This window comes from Aethalodelphis obliquidens, unplaced genomic scaffold (assembly GCF_003676395.1).
Source record: "Aethalodelphis obliquidens isolate GAN/ISIS:26980383/991018 unplaced genomic scaffold, ASM367639v1 scaffold5, whole genome shotgun sequence".
Lineage (NCBI taxonomy): Eukaryota > Metazoa > Chordata > Mammalia > Artiodactyla > Delphinidae > Aethalodelphis > Aethalodelphis obliquidens.
The window spans coordinates 49,675,676-49,698,483 of NW_020837949.1; positions in this window are offsets into that span (position 1 = coordinate 49,675,676).

The window sequence follows — 22,808 nt, forward strand, 5'->3', positions numbered from 1 at the left end:
TTCAGAAGATTAATTTGTATGAGGTACCTAAAAAGTTGAAAAAAATCTCAATGCATTTCTGAATACACATATTCATTTTGAGCTGATTTCTGTTCCTCCTGTGGCCTGTAAAATTTCAGGGAATGTAGTTGAGGTCTGGAGATTTCCACAAAGAGATTAAAAGAGGCTATAAACCCAAGAAATAGTGGTTTTGTATAACTGTTGGGCATGAAATATTTTCAGTACCAAGGTGTCCTGATTTTCAGTATCGAAATTGAGTAAACACCTTATAAACATTCAGGGAACATTTCTATTAATGCTTTTCATAATTGGGCATATGAGTTTAAGTCTAAAAAGGGCCTGCCTTGTTATCTTTACTTGGAATAACATATGAGTCTATTTTTATATTTATTTCATAACCGAGTCAGTGAAGTGTACAGAAACCAGGTTTCTGTAGACATCTAGGTCTGATTTTGTGGTTTTTTGGTTTCTGTTTTTTGTTTGTTTGTTTTTTAGGAGCCAACCCATTTTGGACCCTCAATAAACACTTTTATTTAATACTCACTGGATTTCATTATACTAACCAAGTACTTAAAATGTCTCTGTTTTCAAGAGAAGTTGGGTCTTCTCCGTCCATATGAAATTCTGAAATGTTTTCTTGCAGTGTGTGAGTCAGTCAACTTTACAGTGAGGTTAGAAAGACTATTTCCTGGCTCATTCTTGCAGTCTAGATGTTGGAGGGATTCTGTAACTGCTTGGAGGGAGATGTGGGAGCTTACTTATTTTTGGGGTGGTCGGGGCAGGGGATTTCATGGAGTCTTACCCAAGATTTTGGGTATTTCTAGCTCAGAGGGACCCCAGGGTGAAAGGGAGCAGGACATGATAGGAGCAGGTGCAGTCAGGTAGGTCTGGGATGCAGCCTCACTTGAGCTACTTAAGGTATGCGGACTCGGGCAAATGACTTATCCTCTTTGAACCTCTATTCTCCCTTGTAAATTAGGGATAATACTATTCCCTTCCAAGGTAGATGTTAAGGTTAAATGAAAGACCATTGCAAAGTGGTCTGTAAAATATAGTTATTTTATTATTATTATCTAGTTATAAAGTGGTCCAGCATCCTTGAGGGACAAATAATAGGGGAACAACTTTGATGATAGGAATTTGATGGTTTCAGCACATTTTGGTCACCCCACCCCAAGGTACTCTTAATTCCCAATATACTAGTTAAGTGCTCTCTATATGCTAAGGAGCAGTTTTATTTTTTAAACAATGGTATCTCCATCTATTGTAAAGTATGCTGCTAATAACAGTTACAACAATTTAGTTGTGGGAATTTTAAGAATGTTGTTGAACTATGATTGATACAATACACTGCACATGCTATCCCTTGATAGAGATTCACCTTCCAACAGTTCTGGCTAATGGAACATGGAGGATGTCTGTGGGGATAGGTTTACTTCCCAGATAAAAATGTAGAACATGTTTGGGAGAAAGCCTTCTGACCATCCCTTTCTTTGTTAATTGCCATAGTTATGTGAGAGCATGGTGCTAGAGCCTTAGCAGCCATCTTGAAACCATGAGGCAGTTGGCAAGAGGATGAAAAGCCAAAATGCTGAGGAAGATCCATGTGGAAACAAGATCTGGGTTGTCTTCCTTGTCTATATAACATCTCCTACGGGGGCAAGAAGGCTTCCTTTCTTTGCATACTGAAGAAGAGAAGGGGTGATTTCATCTCGTAGGGGAGAGAAACTGTAACCATGCTTAAATAGTGACTGGGGCCCTCCTGACAGCCACTCTTTTGAATATCATTAGAATTGTCTTCCTAAACACTTCAATTTTTCATTCAGAAATTGATCATTCTTCTCATAAAAAACCCCAGCAACAGCAACAACCTACGATTGAGGCATGAACTATCCACCTGAATGAAAGTTTGTTCTTATGTTTTTGAACAGATCAGACTCTTCACACAATAGAGTAATTCTAATAGGAAAACCTTAGGCAAAACTCTGCAGCTAGCATAGCTTCTTCCTTTAGGGTTTTAAGAACTAAAGAGTGGGCATAGTTACAAGTGTAAAACAGGGAGAAAAATCCTTGTTTATTTTTCTGATTACAAAATAATATGTGCACATGGTGCAACTATACAGTCTATAAAGTGAAAGTTTCCTACAATTTCCTTCCTTCCTTCCAGATAAACACTGTTAATAAGTTGATGAATTAAAATGTTTCTACTGATAAAGCAACATGTTTGCTTCCATATGTGAATGGAAAGGACCTATTTTTACATTTTTGGGCGACACACTATGTGACAGAAGCCATCTCTTACACCTACAGTGGAGATTTTTCCAGGAGGAGAGCAAGAGGAGGATTTTGCTTCTTTTGTTTCATCCAGGTCTAAAGAGTAGAGCTGATATTCTGCTGGTATGCACCAGTCCAGCTAGCATCTGACCAGACTTGGCAAGCGTCTGTTCTGATTGATTGGCACCTGTGGGCAGTAGTTAGATATTTTGAATATTACCCCTCTGCTCCGGACTGAATTGCATCTCCCCTCTCCATTCATATGTTGAAGTCCTGATGCCCCCTCCACCACCACAGTGTGGCTGTATTTAGACATAGGGTCTTTACAGAAGGAATTCAGGTTAAATGAGATTGTGAGGGTGGGGTCCTGATCCAATGAGATTAGTGTCCTTTTACGAAGAGACACCAGAGATATCTCTCCTTTTCTAGAAGGCAGCTGTCTGCAATCCAAGGAAAGAGCTCTCACCAGACACTGATGCTGCTGGCACCTTGATCTCAGACTTCCAGCCTCCAGAACTGTGAGAAATATATTTCTGTTATTTAAGCCACCCAGTCTGAGGTATTTTGTTACCTGCAGCCTGAGCAGACTAAAACATCCTTCTAGCAAATATTGTTTCTCCCTGAAAATTCCAGCAGTTCATTTAGTTATCTTGAGGATATAATAGCTTGAAAGGAGATTTTTGTTTTTTGGTGGCCATTCACAGTTTATATGTCCATATGCGACTACATAAAAGCAGATTCCAAGTTCAAATTGCAATAGCATCAACCTTCTAGGTTCACTGTGTTCAGGGCACCACTTCTGCCTCTTCTGAACACCGTCTGGAAGAAGATTGTCCTACTCAAGAGGATTTCCTCATCAAATTCCCAGCCAAGTGATGACCTAAGCTCACAGCCCACAGCCATGTTTCCTTTTCCTCCATCCTCAAAATCTCAAAGCTTGGGTAAAGACGGAAAGGAAATCTTTCCCATGGAAATATTGTTTCTCACACATCCTCTTGTCTAAAGATAAACCAAGTGATCATTTGGGACAAATGTATTCTGGAGTGGACCATGGGAAGAGAAGGGGAGAGACAGAAAAACAATTTGATTCAAATCATAGTTGTTGCAGGAATTTGTATTAATCCTTAATTATTTATTAAAAACATTTAGTCCTGGTTGTTGAAGAAGGATATTTTTTCTCTGTATGTTTAGAAACAGGTGAATGTGTTTTCTAATATGCAATGACGTAACAGGACACACATAAAGCTAGGTGATCTTGGAACTTTCGATTGATTTCAATTCGAGTTTATTTGAAATCTCATGGCTTGATAAAAATATTCTCAAAAAGATATTCCTTAACTTTCTTGGGAAAAGTCGGGCTTTCTCACGTTTACCTAGAGATGACCTTTTCTGATGACCTGTTAGATTACTTTATTGGTATGATTCTTCGATGTTTCTTGTAAAAATAGTTTATTAGCTCTTTTATTTAATTCATTTCAGCAGAATTTGAGAGATTCCTTACATACATATGAGAGCTCTTTGGTTAGATGGAAATGTATTTCAGTATATGCTACAAAAGTACTTTTTACTTATCACTGGAAAAAATCCAAAGAATAGCTTACAATCTTGACCCCTCCCTGAAGGTTGGGGCAGACCCAAGCCTTCCTCACCTGTTTAATAGGAAATCCTAATTTTCTCCTTAGGATTTGTGTAGAATGCCCTTAAGACACCTATGCACTTTGTTCTCAAAAATGACCACAGCATATCTAGAAGGGAGGGGACTTTTCTTGGCCATGCATGGGAACCACTGTTGGAATTTATCTGTGTGAGAAGAATGGAGGAACCAGGTTGTTGATGCCCATTCCCTGAGCTGTGGGGCAGGTCAAAGGCAGAAGCTGAATTGCATTTCATGGTCATGGTGGCTTTACTGTGTTAATCAGCCATCCTTGTCCATCTTCACGAGGCACAAAGCCAGGAAGATCCTCAAAGGGAAGAACCCCCATTTCCTGTTATCAAATGGTTCCCATGTCCCATTTGGTTTGAATATGTTTCACATATTCTCTTTTCGAATGCAAAAAAATCTCAGTTGAAAACTCACTTTATTTACAGGCCCTTTATGTTCTTGGAGAAAACAAAGCCATAGAATCTCAATGCTGTGAACATGTGGCTTCAGACCATGGTGGGGTTTTTGGGAAAGTGCCAGGAAGGTTGTTTCTGGAGGAGAAACATTGGCATTTTTCCTGTGGAAACTTGATTGGAAATAGAATGGTGGTTTAGCCTAGACCAGAGATCAAAATGAAATGAGCTGGTATTTTCATCCTTGTCCCTTAATGGACCATGATCCTGGTCATAAAAATCTACCACTTAAATTCTGGCAGTCTTGCTTTCCAAGAAAGTTTTATTACTAAGTATCAAGACATAGCTTCTCCAAGCCAGCTTTGAGACAAGGCCATGGGTGAAGAGAATGTGTTTGTGGACCAGTCAGGGCTCCCTTGCGATCCTGCAATAAGCTGTGCAGTGGTCCTCTGAGGCCTCATGACATTTTTCAGAGTGGAGAAATGATGCTTCAGCCCAGTCCATACAAACCATATGTCTGGCCAAGGACACAAAAGGAGGTGTAGAGAATTCTGAGCCTCCGGTTTTTCCAAGAGTGGCAAGTTAATACGTAAAACACTAAACCACTTCCAGAATGTTTTTCCCCCTTCAGATGAATCCGGCGTGCTCTGGATAATCTCATGCAAAAGGGTCAGGACCTGCAGGCCTCCTGGGGATGGTGTTCCTAACCGGTTCTTGCTCATTTATGCCTCGTGCCTGGTCTGCTTACCTTTGTGCCAATCAGTCAACTCTGGGCGCTCTTGACTTGGCACTTGGCCCTGGATATTTCATGGTCAGACCGATGTGTTCCATCCATCATGTCAATCAGGTCTTCTCCTGTGTAGACAGTTACATGCTGAGCAAGCAGCACCCTCAGCTTTCCCTCATAATAATAAGTAAGTGGGATTTCCTCCAGCAAAAGTCCATCCAAGACCGTTTTATGTAGTTTTAATGTCAAAAGTGGACCCACTCCAGAGGTTACCTAGGCTGGGGATCAGCCATACTTCTATAATTCTAGTAAAAGATAATTCATTTCCAAATTAAGACTTCTTAAGATACAATGGACTTCTGATCACTCCCGTAGCTTAAAAAATGCAGTGGGAGTTAAAGTGTTTTGACTTAAGATGACTAAATCTTACTTTTCCAAATATAGTATAAAAACCACTTAGATTTCTGTTGCCCATCTCCCTTGCCTCAGAGCACTTTGCAGGGCCCCCAGAGGAATGCTGCTTTGTCACGCAGCGCCCATGCAATGGCAGTCCTGTGAAAAGCCAGCACAGTCCTGCCTGGCTAGCTTTCAGAGGATGAAGTGAAAACCATTTCTGTGTCTGAAACAAGAGGGGGTATATTGTCTAGGCAGGAGGCAATTATCCAAGTTGGATTTGGGCCAGACCAGTAGAGTTAAGTTGCTCCTCTTGCAAAAATGACCATCTGGGCTTTAGTGACCCAGAGTGGCCAGGCTGGCATTAATTTACACCTCATCCCAGGAAGGCACCTCTGAGAATGAGAATGCCTAGTAATGTAATACTGGTCCTTGGCTCTGAGGGAAGGGGGCTGGTGTTAAGTGGAGATGGGAACTTTTTGTGCATAAGAGAGTGTATTCCGGAATGAGGGCAGGAGTTCACAAAAAGGCTACCCTTTGAAACAGAAGTCAGTAAGAGTCAACACCAAAGGAATGAGCCCACACGCTAGTCATGAGACCCATCCTAAGATGTGCTGGGTCCATTCGTATCATTTACCTGTTCATTTGGCAAAGGTTTATGGGAAGCTCACCAAGCACCTAACACTGTGCTAGCAGGTATACAGTGATAAATGGACAGTGGTCTCTGCTCACAGTCTAGCAGGGCTGTGAATATAATAAACACATGCTTTTGTAGAAGCCTGTTCAAGGCTATCACCGTACAGGAGAGGCAACAAGGGACATTTCCTGGGGGTGGTACGTGTAGAGTGAAACAAAGTTGGGAGTTTTCAAAACTCATTGAAGGTGACCCAAGTGTTGAAAATCATGCTTTAACACAATATTTTTTAAAAAGCTATAATAGTTTACATTCATTTAAGCCTCACTATATATCAGCTGCTGTTCTAAACTCTCTATATGTTAATATACTAGATTAATCTTCCCCAAAGCTCTATGAAGTAGAGGCTACTATTATTCCCATCTTCCAACTGAGGAAAATAAAGCACAGGGAGGTGAAGCAAATTGGCCAGCACTACCCAGAGACTAAACGGCAGGTTCTTCTTTTAAAAAAAAAATATTTAGTTTTAAATTTTTATTGAGGTATAGTCGATGAACAATATTATATAAGTTTCAGGTATACAACATAGTGATTCATAATTTTTATTTTTATTTTTTTTTGCTGTACGCGGGCCTCTCACTGTTGTGGCCTCTCCCGTTGCGGAGCACAGGCTCCGGACGCGCAGGCTCAGCGGCCACGCTCACGGCCCCAGCCGCTCCGCGGCATGTGGGATCTTCCCGGACCGGGGCATGAACCCGTGTCCCCTGCAACGACAGGTGGACTCTCAACCAGTGCGCCACCAGGGAAGCCCGTGATTCACAGTTTTTAAAGGTTATACTCAACTTACAGTTATTATAAAATTTTGCTATATTCCCTGTGTCATACACTATATCCTTGTAGATTATTTATTTTATACATAGTAGTTTGAACCTCTTAATCCCCTTAAGTGGCAGATTCTTGACTTGAACTTGGAACAAGACAAAGTTATATAAAAGGATATGAGAAAGAGATTAGTATAAACCAAAAGATTACCTTGTAAAATGATGAAATTTTGGTTAACAATGAAAGATATTTTCTTAATATTAAGCATACTCATAAGGAGACCAAACGTTCTTTAAGTCTTTCCTTTTGGCCAATGGAATATTCCTTACTATGTTGTTATGATAAGAAAATGAAACACAGTTAATTAGAACTTTGAAGAAATCTTATTTCAAAAGCTTTTAAAAGCCATTCTGCCCAATACAAATTTCTGCAAACTCTACAAATAGTTGTAAGAAACTAGTTTTTAATAAATCAGTAGTGATTTATTAGTGAATTGGGCATTTAGTTAAATGGATTCTTTGGCATTTGATTTTCAACAAATTAGTTTTTGATGGATTGATTTTCTGTTACTGACTTATAGCCAATTCTCACACCTGGGAGACCCTAAGGTAAGGCCCAGCAAATGCTTTCTCTTGTGCTTATAGTCTGCAGGTTACAAGAGCAATGTATGTCTTTTTTCAAAAAAATTTATTTTTTTGAAATATAGTTGATTTACAATATTGTGTTAATTTCTGCTGTACAGCAAAGTGATTCAGTTGTACATATATACACATTCTTTTTCATATTCTTTCCATTACAGTTTATCCCAGGATATTGAATATAGTTCCCTGTGCTATACCGTAGAACCTTGTTGTTTATCCATTCTATGTATAATAGCTTGCATCTGGGGAGCAGTGTATTTCTAAGCACGATGACACTTCAAGTGGCGACCAAAGACCCGTTAATATGATGTGGTAAAGAAGAAGTAAGGTGGGTTTGGACAAGAGAATTTAGTGGCTGCAACTTTTTATGACTTAAGCAGATTCAGAATTCTAATGCATTTCTAATTCCAAATTCCATGTCTTTTCTATGGTGCTCTGTTGCCTCACAAGAACATTGTCCTATTAGCGTCAAATTCCAGTAAGTATTTTCAGACCATGCTCTGAAATCTCCTTGGGGCTCTTTCCTGAGATAGCTTTGTGGAACTATAGTTACTGTGTCTTATCTTTTACAAATGTTAATCAAGAAGGCTGGAGGCAAATGTGAAGGAGAAAAAAACAAAACAAAACAAAACAAAGCAGCTAACCTACCCACAGTCCTGCAGTGAGTAATAGATGATGTTAAAAAAAACGGTACCAACTCTCCTGACATCTTGCTTGAGGAGGCATGAGGGGCTTCGAGACTTCCTTTAGCTCCTTGCATCTTGTGAGTCTGACAGCTGCTGGATTTTGTGGGATGCTTATTGCTTGTTGGACCAATGACTTGGCCATACTGTCTGTAGGTGCTGCCAGGGCTATGGCTTCCCTGAAATGTTTCCATAAGATCTTTCCATCTTAGCATTTCCATTCCCACCCTCTGTAGAATTTCCTGAAGAAATTCTTCAGAATATGTTCTAGCAGTTTTCCAGCACATCATTCCAATGAGCCCAAGCTGTGCCCAGCATTGCTACCCAGCAAATAGGTGTTGATGCCACGTTGGCACCAATTTGGCACTGCTCTGCACAACTGCGTGTGTCTGGTTTGTGAACATAACAGCACTGAGCTTTCACTAGGGTGTAAGGCAAGTCCCAGCACTTACTCCCCTGCCAGAGTGCCCTGATGCGAAAAAATCCAACATACTAACATCACCCTGGTTAGCATCTCTTGAAGACGAGCCCTCCTTCCGAGAATGTTGCTACGTGTGGGTCTTTCTCTGGGGGATTTCTGCATTTCATATCTATTACATGTGCCCTGCTGTGGATTTCTCCTTTTTTTCCTCATAAAACTTTTAATAAAGTATGACGTTCTTAAAACAAAGGGTATTTGCTTCAAAATCCTCTTTGGTGGCCATCTAATGATTTTTTTAAGCATAAAAATAAGCTGTTAATACTGGAGACGTTCCTTAAACAGGGCTACCGCTCACCAGGGGCCTGGGAAGATTTGTATTTCAAATGTCAGGACCTCAGAGAGGAAGCTATTGTGGCTCTAAGAGCTATTCCGCTTTATAATTGTGAAAATTTGTTTTTGAAACAGTTTTTTACGGATTTACAATACCGCATCAGCCTGGCAACAAGGGCCTCATGCTGTTTGGTGAGATTTTGCTCACTCCCTTCTCCCAATATTAGCACCTTCATCATGGGTCACAATAGCTCCAGGGGACCCCACTTCTGCTGACATGGCAAAGTGTGGTACGAATTAAGCTACCCTGGTTGCGTACAGAGAACTGCCAACGTTTTCTTTTTCGGTGCTTTTATCTCGAAAGGGCAGAATTGGCCCTAACCATGTGTATTTTATTTACATCTCATACATAAATGGACAAAAATTGTTAACCAGAACTAAGGCTTATAACATTTTCCCACCACAAATTTGGCAATATATACAGCGATTGTAACTGCCCATAGGTCTGTTTTGCTTTGCAAGCTAGCTTGATGGACAAAGTTCTATTTTTAAGCTAACACTTTATTTTCACTTGTCAATCCAGTTCTGGCCTTGGAATAATAAAGTTGAAGTGTTTTTATAGTGTTCCAAATAGAACTATCAAGAAAATAATTGTGACTATTAAAAATCATCTTGGGCCTTCAGTTCCAAGATAGTAATTTCATTAATTAATGTTACCAACTTGTTTTTCATCACAGAAACATTTGGTTTGGTTGTTTGGCCATCCAGTAATTATTGGGAAATAGAAATGGTTTGTGCTTGGGGCAAGTTATCTTTTGGAAGGAGACCTTTCTACGAGTGATCTGGAAAATGGTAAGTTGGTTTGCATTGCAACTGAATAAGCAAATGAATACAAAAGCGTTTAATGTGCCTCTGAAGGAACAACTGAACTTGAGGAAACGCTTGTCTTGAGGGTTTGGGAGGATAGGGAGGAGAGTAAATGAACTCTTTCAAAACAAGGGGAGAGGGCTTCCCTGGTGGTGCAGTGGTTGAGAGTCCATCTGCCAATGCAGGTGACACGGGTTCGTGCCCCAGTCTGGGAAGATCCCACATGGAGAGGCCACAACAGTGAGAGGCCCGCGTACAAACAAGAGGAGATATCAAGGCAAACAGTATGGAAGTGATTTTATCTCAGGAATTCAAACAATGATAGATATAACTGAGGAATGGTAGTGTGGACAGTGGGGTAAAAGGAAATAAATCTGGGTGTAGATGAATGTTTTAAAAGTCATGGTTGGATCTATTAATAAACGAAGAATAAGAAATGCCCTTGTGCCCAGTAATAGATACAAAGTATGGTTTGTTTGCAAAAGTCAGCTGCGGACAAGTCACAGCCTTCCTCTAAGAAATTTTTTCTAGAAGAGCAAGAGGAAAGATTCCTGTGACTTATTGTTGAGACACGATGTTGGAGAGAAGAGCACAGCGTTTGTCATGTGCTTCAAGAGTCAAGCGCTACGGCCCCAATGAAAGGTGGAGAGAGGCTCTCTGGGGATGTAATTTCCAGATTCTTTTCCCATGTCAGATAACATCTCTGACCACAGCAAAACGTTCCTATGCTTTTAAATATTCTTGAAAGAGTGCTCATTTCGCATAGCAGAAAACTTTTTGCTGCATTTGAAAATAAGTTTTATGAATTGAGCCCCCTTCTGCATTACTGACTTGGATGTGGTATTCACACGGCACGCTCCCCTTTAAGTTAAAGAGGGGGGACTAAACATTTTTTTAAAAGAGGAAATCAGAACTTTTATTTTCCTTTTCTAGTGGCAAATCTTTTAAAAAGTATTATGTAAAATTTCCAACCAGAAACAAAAGGAGAGAACAGACCATAATGAACGCTTGTGTATCCATTATCCAGCTTTATGGGTTGCCAATCTCACACCAAGTCTTTATAAAGTACAGGTGTTCCTATAACGAAGCATATAAACTGAGTACCATAAAGATATTGGAGAATCTTCTCTTAAAAATCATTGAGAGAAAGCCGTTTGTTAACGTGAATAATCACCCCCTTATTTTTCTGTTTTATAAATAGAGTAAATATCTTCTGTCTTCCCTCCCTCCTTCCCTTTTTTTTTTTTTCGGTACGTGGGCCTCTCACTGCTGTGGCCTCTCCCGTTGCGGAGCACAGGCTCTGGTCCTGCAGGCTCAGCGGCCATGGCTCACGGGCCCAGCCGCTCCGTGGCACGTGGGATCTTCCCGGACCGGGGCACCCCTAGCATCGGCAGGCGGACTCTCAACCACTGCGCCACCAGGGAAGCCCCCTCCTTCCGTTTTTGATTCAATAGGAAGTACTTTTTGCAATATGTCGGACCAGGAAGTTGTCCTTTTCCATAAGACTATGTAATCTGATAGTTTTGATGAGAAAGTGAAGAGAGTTATGAAGTCTTTTTTTTTTTTTTCCAATAACTGTCTTTGGTTCCTGTTTTATGTCAATCTTGTATGAGAAAATCCTGAAGCTACTTGCTTCCAGAATTAGTAGTGATTGTATCTTGATCCCATAATTGCGCACTTTGTGTAAGTCATGATATGACTCAGGATTTCACCTCTTAGGAACTGAGTTCAAAATTCTCTCTCTCAGGAAGTGAATGCCTGTGATACTCCCGGAGTCTTGCAGAAGAAGCCCTGCCTCACTGAAGTCTGAGTATGGCCCTCCACTCTGGGTAGAGGCATATGACTAAGGATACACTGCAGTGGACTCTTCCAGAAGCCTTCCCAATAGCCATTCTTCCCCTCCCACCTTGCTGGTAATGTACCCAGCCACTAAGTGTCCCAGTTTCCCCAGTGATAGTAGATAGTAGAAATTCGCTGGGGATTGGGGGGAAAGATTTTGCTTTTCTGGTGTAGGCTGGTGTCACCTTCTTCCTCTCCCCTTTTCTTTCTGCTGGGATGGGGGACTGGAGGTGGGCCACCATCTTGTGACCTGAGGTAAGAAGCATATGGGGATGAGCCCAGTGAGGCTGGGACCGGGCTTGTGCTGGAACCACCACACTTGCCCGGACCAGCCACTTCAGGACTTCTTGTTATGTTTGAGAAATAAATCCTGTTTGATGAAGCTCCTAGAGTCAGGTCTGTGGCATGCACAGAAATGCAATTTCAAACAGACATATGCACAGTGTATAAGGAAATATTGCTGTTTCTTATCCCAATCTCAGGTAGCAACTCTTCAATTAGGGAAGCTTTCTCAGAGAAATGTGACACCAGGACTCAGCCCTCCAAGTAGTGAATGTCTTTTTTGAAAATAGCCTGTATTTTCTTTGGAAGGCACAGTGAAAACATCGCCCCTCCCCAAGGAAAAAAATAAAGATTCCCATGCCCAGTCTATGTTCACAAAGTGAAGCGGAGAACTGAGGAAATTGCCTGACTTCCTGAATCCTTCACAAGAACTATTCATATAATTGAGTCACAAATGATTTTTAGGTATGTTAGGGGATCATTTTCCTTGGCTGGTGTAGATTTGCTTTGAATGTTTACGTGTACTGCGTAAGTAATGCAAAGCAAGTTAGATGTGTGTAGTTCTGTTTTTAAAAATGCTTTTGTTGGTTAGCTGAGAAGGTACCAAATGATGGTGGCTTATTCTGAGATGCATAAGCCGGGCCTGGGATGGTGTCACCAAAATACCTTCAAATACTCAGAGAGCAGTATGTATGGGAATGACATTAAAGTTGGGTGTTTTTAAGAAGTGACAGATTACCTAACTCAATAATCCATGCTATCACACAAATTGGTTTGAAAAGGAAGACAGCTGGCTTTGTTCCAACACCAATAATGCTACTAATGGCAGCGACAGAATGATGCCAGGAGGGCAGGGAGGCCCTGCATGGCAGATCTGGCTCGGGGCCAGTGGAGGGGAACATGTTCAAAGAACTTTTTTTTCTTGTTTTTCTGTTTATATTTGCCATTTGGCAACTGCATAAGGGCTGTTAACATTGGATGTTGTGCAAATCTAAACAGGTAAAGAACAGGACTGATTTTTAATATAGAGAATTTTCCAGCAATTCATCTTGAACACAGAACTCCAGGATTCCTCATTCTCTGTGACTCTTCCTGTTCCATTAGGTAATTTATGACTCCCAGATGTTGGCATTTCATTAAAACCCAAAGCATTTGACAAACTACATTTTAGGAAAGTTTTTCAGTGAGTTGGTTTCTAGCAGGAGGAATTTATGATGAGTTGACTTAATCCTCGCTTTTCGGAGATGTTGAAAAAAAGTTCTTTCTATAAACAATGGGATTGTGTGTAGGGGATCATAGACCAAGCAACGGGTAGGATGTCAGTGCTGCCTTGTGAGAGAAATCTCACCAAACGACTTCTTAAAGGCCCCTGTGTGCAGTCCAGCATCGGCGTCTGCCCTCCGAGCTAACTGTGCTGTCTGGGGATTGGTGTGTTTCCAGCTTTACCTGGACCAGCTCTGCTCCTGAGCCCAGGTTGCCTGTGTATTCACTTATTACAACTAACTACTGTGAAATCATTCACAGACCTTGGAAATAACATATGTAAGGTGATTTATTTATATATTTTGACTAATAATATTAACTTGTCATTTCGTTTTAAAAATTTGATAAACGGACTGGGAATTTAAAGAGGGCGCTGTTTGTGTTAAATTTATAACCCTGCTTCCTGGCATTTTGGGATTGGTTATTGATTTTGGATTCCTTTTTTTGTCAGAGGGGTGTGTGTGTGTGTGTGTGTGTGTGTGTGTGTGCGCGTGTGTATAGGAGGTCTCCCACTCACTCCTTTCTGGTTTTTCCCAGTATGTCAGTATGATATTACACAGAAAATTTTTGAGAGGTATAGCCTTCACAGGATGCATGGTGTTTTCCAAATTTTGATGCACTAACAAAGAAGAAAACTGAAAAATGTGGGTAGAGTGTTTTATTAGTGCCATTTTTTATTTCTATTGCTATATTACCCAATATAAAATCAAGTGGCATTTCAGCAATGATTCGTTTATTTTGACAGGCAAAATAGGAAATTCAACCCCAATTAAATTTCCTGTTTTTGCCAGATATTGCCATCTACGTGGAATTCAGTGACGTTCACAATTTCACTTCACTTTGACCTGAATAGACATCGAATCCTCTTAAACCTTTCTTGTCTATTGACCAGAGAGAAATGGATGGAGAGATATGAAATGAGAGTTTGAATATTTCATATTACACTTGCAATTGCTGGAGGGAAAATATGAGTCGTGTGGTTGGCTACTTATTTTGACTGAAGGCAATTGACTAAGTTCCCTGCTAGTCTCTGCCTGTGCAGACATAGTTTCGTGTGGCTTGGGCAAACAGCAATAGCATGGGCCAGGAAAATTCGAGATGTGGCAGAAAACTACTTACTTGAAACTGTTTCAAGGGAAAAATGGTTTTGTGATGACTTATTTAGGATCAGGGTCTAGTAAACTTTCTGTAAAGGGCCAGACAGTAAATATTTTAGACTTTGCATAGCATACAGACTTTGTGGCAACCACTCAACTCTGCTTTGAAGCATGGAAGCAGACATAGAAAATACTTAAAGGGGTAAGCATGCTGTGTGTCAATAAAACTTTATTTATAAAAACAGGCAGTGGACTGGATTTGGCCTGTGGGCCAGTGTTTGCTGACCTCTGATCTAATCCTACTTCCTCATTTTACTGATGAGCAAATGGACCCAATGGGATGAAGCTGTGAAATGAAGTTCACATTTTATGGCAAGACAAGAAAAATTTAAACATAAAAACATCTTCTCGGTCCTTTGGCTTCCTCTCTCCGCCCCCTACTGTGCATTGTATATCTGCATTATGCATTGACCAAACCTCCCCCATCAGCAGAAATACCTGCTCAACCATAAAGAGCAACATTGTCCTAGCACCTTTTAAGGCAACTCCTTAAAAGGTAACTTTCTTTCTTGATCTTGTAAGGGCCCACAATGATACTTAGATCGGGATTGTGCAAACTGTCAATAATATGTCATTTAATGTACAGCCCTCTGTCTCAAAAAACTTATATAATTGTGCCTTGACTTCTAATGGGTGGAACAGTTCTCAGAGCTTTCTGAGGTGCTCTTCCCGGGTTATAATCCTCAACTTGGCTCGAATAAAATTTTGCATTTCTTTCTCACATTGGCTGATTAATTTTTCATAGACAAAGCAAATCACTCAAAACCATCCAGCCAGTTATGGTGAGGCTAGAATCCTTCTCTCCTGGCTCCCAGATGCCATGATTCTCCACCTAGACAGCTTCCCTTAGTTACTCCCTGTGGATCTTCATTCTCGAAGTTGTGTAAACCTGGACAGCCGGTTATTGCTCTGCAGTGTGGGAGTGGCAAGTACACGTGTAAGTGCTTGGGCATAGAGATCTGATTAATGTTATTTATGGATGTTAAAGTGAATCAAAATATAAGAAATCTGAAGTGTCTCTAAGCTACTCGTTTTCAGAATTTAAAATGTTCTACGTGGTCTTTTCTCCTGTCAATCTTTTCAATTGTTCCAAGCCTTCCTGTGTACGTGCTGGTAGAGACCAGGGCCGGCCCGGCTGAGAGTGTTGACAGACGGCAGGAAGGGGCTCTGAGGCAGAGAATGAAAAATGGAAAACTGACACCTTATAGAAATCGAAGGGGTTGGCATGGCCCGGGATGTCTGGAGAAGGGAATAAACGGGGTGTTAAAGCAGCATGAGGCTGGGAAGACTTTGTGAGGTTTAGGACTCATCTGCTGTGGGTAGTTACTGCTTTTGTCTGCCCCGTGCCTGCTCCAGGAGCCCGAATGACTGGGGCAGGACGGTCCCACGGCACCGGCCAGGTGAATCCGACACTTCCTCAGAGTGTCAGAAGGTGGTCCTGCCAGCAAGGGAATCTTTCCTCTCATGTCTAAACAGGAAGGGCACAGGCCAGAGCTGTCTGTGACCAGGCTCCCCGTAGCACAGACCACCCCTTGGCAGAACAGAGAAAGGCACCAACAGCACGAGACACAGAGAGATAAGATGAACAGAAGGAACCTGGTGCCTAGCTTCCCTCTGCGATGCCCAGATTAGATCCGTGAACCATCCCGGTACCTCCTGATTAATCACCACCCCTCTTTATTTTGTTTGGATTATTTTTAGTTGAGTGTTTGACACCCACAATCAAACAGTCCTGTTTTTTACCATCTCGTTGGTAAAAGTATCTGTCTTCAAATGTCAAGTTGCATATACAATCTATATTTTCCTAGAAAATCTGTTTCTTTTTAACAAAACCGATGCTGCTATATTGCTCTTACATTCATTATGCTCCTAAGAGAAGTAAAAGATACCTTTCAATGTCTTTTTAGGAAGAAATGTATATGTATATACAGAACTTTATGAATTTATGTACACACACTCATGAGACACACATACACAATTATACTCACCTCTCTCTCTTACTCTGCAGGAAAGTTTGCTATTTTTTTGTGAAGGCTACCTTTCACAAAAAGAACAAATAATAAAATTTCGCAGAGGTTTAAACCACTATAGAGAAATGCAGCAGTTGATGTAAGAGTTTTTTCATTGTTTCAGGGAATTCCTCGAACTTTGAATTCAGAAACTTGGTTGTCACAGAAAGCCTGCTGAGGTTTTGATTGAGATTGCATCGATTTTACAAGTTAATTAGGGAGAATCAACATTCTAACAATATTGTGTCTTCTAATCCATGAAAATGGTCTATCTCTTAATCTATTTAAGTCTTTCAAAATTTCCCTCATCAGTGCTTTGTAGTTTTTGGTGTACAGATCTTGCAAAATTTTTTGTTACATTTATTCCTAGGTATTTTACGATTTTCGGTACTATTGTATTTGGCATTTAAAAAATTTCACTTTTAAACTGTTTTCAGTATTACATAAATATGTAATTTTTTATATCCAATAGCCTAGCTAAATTAACTTAATAAATTGAATAGTTTGTAGTTTCATTTGGTTCTCTCTGTACAATTAATCATGTCCTCTATCAACACTGACGTTTTACTTTTTCCTTTCCAATCTTTTATCTTTTCTTTCTTTCTCTTGCCTTATTGTACTTTTATATACTCTAGTATAATATTGAATAGAAAGGATAGGAGAGTGTTAAATGTAGTTTTGTTTATATCCTTTATCAGATTAAGGACTTTCTCTGCTATTCCTAGTTTGCTGAGAGTTTGTTTGTTTGTCTGTTTTGTTTTTGTTTTTTAAGATCCTGAACTGTTGAATTTGTCAAATGCTTTGTCTGTGATACTCTTGAGATATAGAGTGTATTTGAGATGAGATGCACATATTTCTCTCTACTTTATTCTGTTAATATGAGGAATTACTATATTTTAGAAAGTTAAGCCAACTTTACAATCCTGGAGTAAATCCCATTTGGTCATGGTGTATTATCTTTTTGCTCTGTTGTTAGATTTGATTCATTAATATCTTGCTTAGGATTTTTGCATCTGTAATTTTCTTATACCAGGTTCTGATATCAATGTTAAGGTCTTCATAGAAAAGTTGGGAAAAGTTGTTTCTTCTTTTTTTATTCTCTGAAAATGTTTGTGTAAGAATTCATGATTGAAGCCATGTGAGTATGTGATTTTCTTTGCAGGAAGTTTTTAAATTGTAGATTTAATTCCTATAATGGATATGAGTACTCAGATTTTCTATTCCTTTATTTATTTATTTTTTTGCGGTACATGGGCCTCTCACTGCTGTGGCCTCTCCCGTCGCAGAGCACAGGCTCCGGACACGCAGGCTCAGCGGCCATGGCCCATGGGCCCAGCCACTCCGTGGCATGTGGGATCCTCCCGGACCGGGGCACGAACCCGCGTCCCCCGCATCGGCAGGCGGACTCTCAACCACTGCGCCACCAAGGAAGCCCTATTCCTTTTTTTAATTTTTTTATTTTTAACATCTTTATTGAAGTATAATTGCTTTACAATGGTGTGTTAGTTTCTGCTTTATAACAAAGTGAATCAGCTATACATATACATATATCCCCATATCTCAGTTTCTGCTTTATAACAAAGTGAATCAGCTATACATATACATATATCCCCATATCTCCTCCCTCTTGCGTCTCCCTCCCACCCTCCCTCTCCCACCCCTCTAGGTGGTCACAAAGCACTGAGCTGATCTCCCTGTGCTATGTGGCTGCTTCCCACTAGCTATCTATTTTACATTTGGTAGTATTTATTAGTCCATGCCACTCTCTTAGATTTTCTATTCTTATGTCAGTTTTGGTAAGTTGTTTTTTTTTTCTGGAGTTTGTTTATTTCACTAAATTTTCAAATTTATTGTCATAAAGATCTTCATAATATCCTCATTATTTTTTTTTTTTTTTTTTTTTTTTGCGGTACGCGGCCTCTCACTGTCCGGACGCGCAGGCTCAGCGGCCATGGCTCACGGGCCCAGCCGCTCCGCGGCATGTGGGATCCTCCCGGACCGGGGCATGAACCCGTGTCCCCTGCATCGGCAGGCGGACTCCCAACCACTGCGCCACCAGGGAAGCCCCTCATTATTTTTTTAATATCTGTAGGACTTGTAGTGATGTTCTCTTTTTAATCCATGGAATTGTTTACTTTTTAAAAGATCAGTCTTGTTAGGTGTTTATGAATTTTATTAATCTTTTCAAACTGCCAACTTTTTGGTTTGTTGATTTTTCTCCATTGTATATATATTTTATATGTCACTGTTTTCTGCATTGATCATTATCATAGCTTTCTTTCTATTTTTCTTGGGTGTAATTTGTTGCTTTTTTCCCCAAGCTTCTTGAGATGGAAATATGTCATTGATTTTCAACGTTTCTTCTCTTAAAATATATGCCATTACTTGTTATATTCATTTATATTTTAATATATGCATTTAGTTCCATAAGTACCCCTTTTAGCACTACTTTAGCTGCATTCCACAAGTTTTGATACGTTGTGTTTTCACTACGTTCACAATGTTTCATTTCCATTTTGATTTCTTTGATGATCTATGGGCTATTTGAATGCGTGCTGCTTAATTTCCAAACACTTGGTGGTTTTCTATTTATGTTTCTGGTATTGATTTCTCATTTCATGCTACTCCGATCAAAGAAAGTATGCTGATTTCAGTCTTTTAAAAGTTGTTGAGACTTATTTCATTGTCCAGTTTATGGTTTATTTTGGTAAGTGTTGCACATGCACTTAGAGAGAATGTGTAGTGTCCAGATATTGGGTAAAGTACTCTAAATATGCGAATTAGGTCAAGTTGTTTAACCATGTTGTTTCAAATTGTTTTTTACTGATCTTTTATCTGCATGTTCCATCAGTTACTGAGAGAGGTTTGTCACAGCTGGTACTAATCTGGCTGGAGAACGTAGGCAGGGCTTCCTGTACAGCTGCAGAGGCTGGTCCTGCCATTACAGAATGTGTGAATGGTACTCTCTGGAGTTGTGGGTCGGAACTTATGCTGAAAATGAATGTCAACCCTAGGACTTGGGCCTAAATAGACTAGGCAACCTCAAGATGAGCCAGAGGCCTGAGTTAAAAATTTAGTTCCATGTTTTTTTGGTTTTTTGCGGTACGCAGGCTTCTCCCCGTTGCGGAGCATAGGCTCCGGACGCGCAGGCCCAGCGGCCATGGCTCACGGGCCCAGCCGCTCCACGGCATGTGGGATCCTCCTGGACCGGGCACGAACCCGTGTCCCCTGCATCGGCAGGCGGACCCCCAACCACTGTGCCACCAGGGAAGCCCCTAGTGCCATGTTTGAATGAAAAAAAAAATCAAACTCTGTCAATTACATAATTGGCTTTTGGTTGGATTTTTAATTTCTTTGGTCTGCTATTTCTTCTTCATTAAGTAAGGCCATAAAAATGCTCTCTTTTTCTAGGCTATAGAGCACATGCTAAGTAAGGACTTGGCCAAGCTCGATGTGAAGACTCTGAGGAATGTGAATGTGAATAGGGATAATGCAGGTGCTGGGAGGTACATGGTAAGTGCCTTTTTTCCTGTCAGATTTGCCTCCTGAGCAATTTCTGAGGAGTCCATATGACACTGCCGGACATATGGGTTCAAGTATCCCCCCCCAAACCCATTTCTAATGATGAACTTTTTCCAGATGGGCAAATGTGCTGACTCCAAATTGTCTATGGATCGCGGCTTGGCACTGGTGAGGGGTTTACAGGTGAACATCGACTTCTTAGGAGCATCGGATAGGGGAACAAAGGTTTTTGAATTCAGAAAGACTTAGAATCGAATCCTATTTTTGCACTTTCTAGCTATGTTGGAAGGGCAAAATCACAACGTCTCCGAGCCTCAGTGTTTTCATTTGTGAAACCTGCTTCATAGGATTTATGGTTAGGATGAAATAGGTAGGAAGCTCCTAGCACTGTGCCTGGCTCTAGAGATCATCATCACATGCTAGTTCCTCCTCCCTTTTCCCAGCCTCTCAACTAAAAGAATTGAATCCTACTTCTGGGTTTAGTGTCAGAGACTGAGAGTAGGGTTCGCTGAGGAACCTAAAACTGGGATAAGCCTGAGAATAGGGAGGACTGCGGTCTGCAGGCCCAGGCTCTACTGAAAAACAGCAAAGTTTCCTCACACGAGGAATGAGGCCCAGTCCACAGCTACATTCAGCCCTGCCCATTACCCTCCGTTTATGCCAATGCAGTTACACATCCCAGGAGAATTGTAAGCCAGCCAGGAAAGACATGACGGCACTTCAACTTCTCTCCAAATGTGGAAAAGCCCCACCACACGTCAAAGGTTGACCCAAATTTAATGCTAACGTGTTCCTTTTGCACAGGACTGGGATCTGTTAGCATTCATCACTTTCTGAGATTTGCAGTAAAGCACATCATAGGAAAATGTTATTGCCAGCGACTGAAGGAGGGCCGGTAGTTTGGGCTTAGCAGGGACTCCATCAGAAATGGAAGCATCAGCTCAGGCTGGTGGATCGTGGGTCAGGAGTGATGACCTAACCGTGAGGGCTTGTGTGGGAAGTTCTGGGAGGGTATTCAGGTTAACCTGGAGTAATGGAGGACAGGCATCTGGGCAGAGCCTGTTTAAGCTGTGAGAACAAGTTATGGGTCTTCTCCCAGGTTGGGCTTCATCTCTGGCAGGCTGCATTGAGGATCCAGAGGCTTCTCTTGGCTCGGTGGAAGATCAGGATGAGGCTGATAAGTGATGTCTGCCATGGAGCGGGGAGGGGCTGGTTGACTCATGGGCTCTTTCTTTTAAAATTTAATTTAAATTTTTCCTCAAAGGAATATATTTACATAATGGGAAAAGGCAATGAAACTACAGAGCTTTCATGGAAACAGCAGCCCCTGATCTCACCTCTTCCCATACCCGAAAGGCAAACTCTTTCAATTTTTAAAAGCTCTAGATTCTTATGTTCATAGTTCCTTTTTTCTTTTATTAAGGACAATTTCAAACCCAGCTTCAGCTGCTATCCTCACACGGCCAGTCTTGTTTCATTTCTCTCTCTGCACTCTCAGATTATTTCAAAGCAAATCCAAGTCCCCGAAACATTTCACCTGTAAATAATTTACTATGTCTCTCTAAAAAGATAAGGAATCTTGTTTTTAACATAACCACAGACCATGATACCATGATCTCCTGAGTATCATCAAATATCCAGTGTTCCAAATTACCAGATAATCTTATCATTTAAAAAATATTTTACCTCAATATTTCTAAATAACATGCTTAGATTTGTATCATTTATTTTCAAATCCAGTAGCACAGTTGCTCTATTCCAGGCATCCCCATCTATTTTAGAGCAAGTCTGCAAGTCACTGAGGGGCAGAAAGGAGCCTGTGGGTGAGGCATGATGGTCGCCCAGCTGGGGCCCCTCTCCTGTGGCCTCCCCTCCAGACTCTGGCATTCTAAGCAGACGCATCTTCTGAGTAGGTAACGTGGGGCTTTGTGCTTTCACTTTGTGGATGTGAGCACGGTGTTGGAGACGCTTGCTCCACCCAAGTGTATGTGGTGCGCATTTATGCAATTGCTCTTGGATTCATTCCTGACCCTGGAAAAGCAAGGGTGACAGTGCCAGTTGTTTCTGAGATAGCCAGCGTAGTGTAATGGAAAGACATTGCAGTTGTCGGAACTAGAGAGCTCAGGTTTAAATCTAGGCTCTGTCACTGGCACCTGTGTGACCTTGGGAAAATTACATAACCTCTTTGGGTCTCTGTTTCCATACAATGCAGGGATAACTACGCTTACCTTGAAGGGAAGTTGTTGTAAGGACTCAGTGCAATAACATGCATGCATAACACACTGGAACACCTGGCACATAGTAGGGACACAATAAATTCACATGCCCTCTCTCAGTTGTACATATATATACTGTATATGTATATATCTATATGTCTAAATATAATATTTTACTTTTTATATATAAGGGACAATAAGTTAACTCACTTTTTTTTTTTTTTTTTTTGGGGGGTACGCGGGCCTCTCACCGTTGTGGCCTCTCCCGTTGCGGAGCACAGGCTCCGGACGCGCAGGCTCAGCGGCCATGGCTCACAGGCCCAGCTGCTCGGCGGCATGTGAGATCTTCCCGGACTGGGGCACGGACCCGTGTCCCCTGCATCGGCAGGCGAACTCTCAACCACTGCGCCACCAGGGAAGCCCTAAATTAACTCACTTTTATTTTGCATATTTACTACTGTGTTTGTTAAAAATTATCTAGCCTTCTACTTAAACTGCTACTTATACCTGTCTAAAATTAAAATGCAAAACAGAGTAAAATAATTCCTTTTAGTAAAACTTTCTTAATTCAAATTTAAAAATCCAAATTATAAGAATTTCTAAATTTATTAGTTTCATGTAATGCTAACTCACTGAAAGTAAACTCTTCTCTCTCAGTCAGACTTGCTTAAGA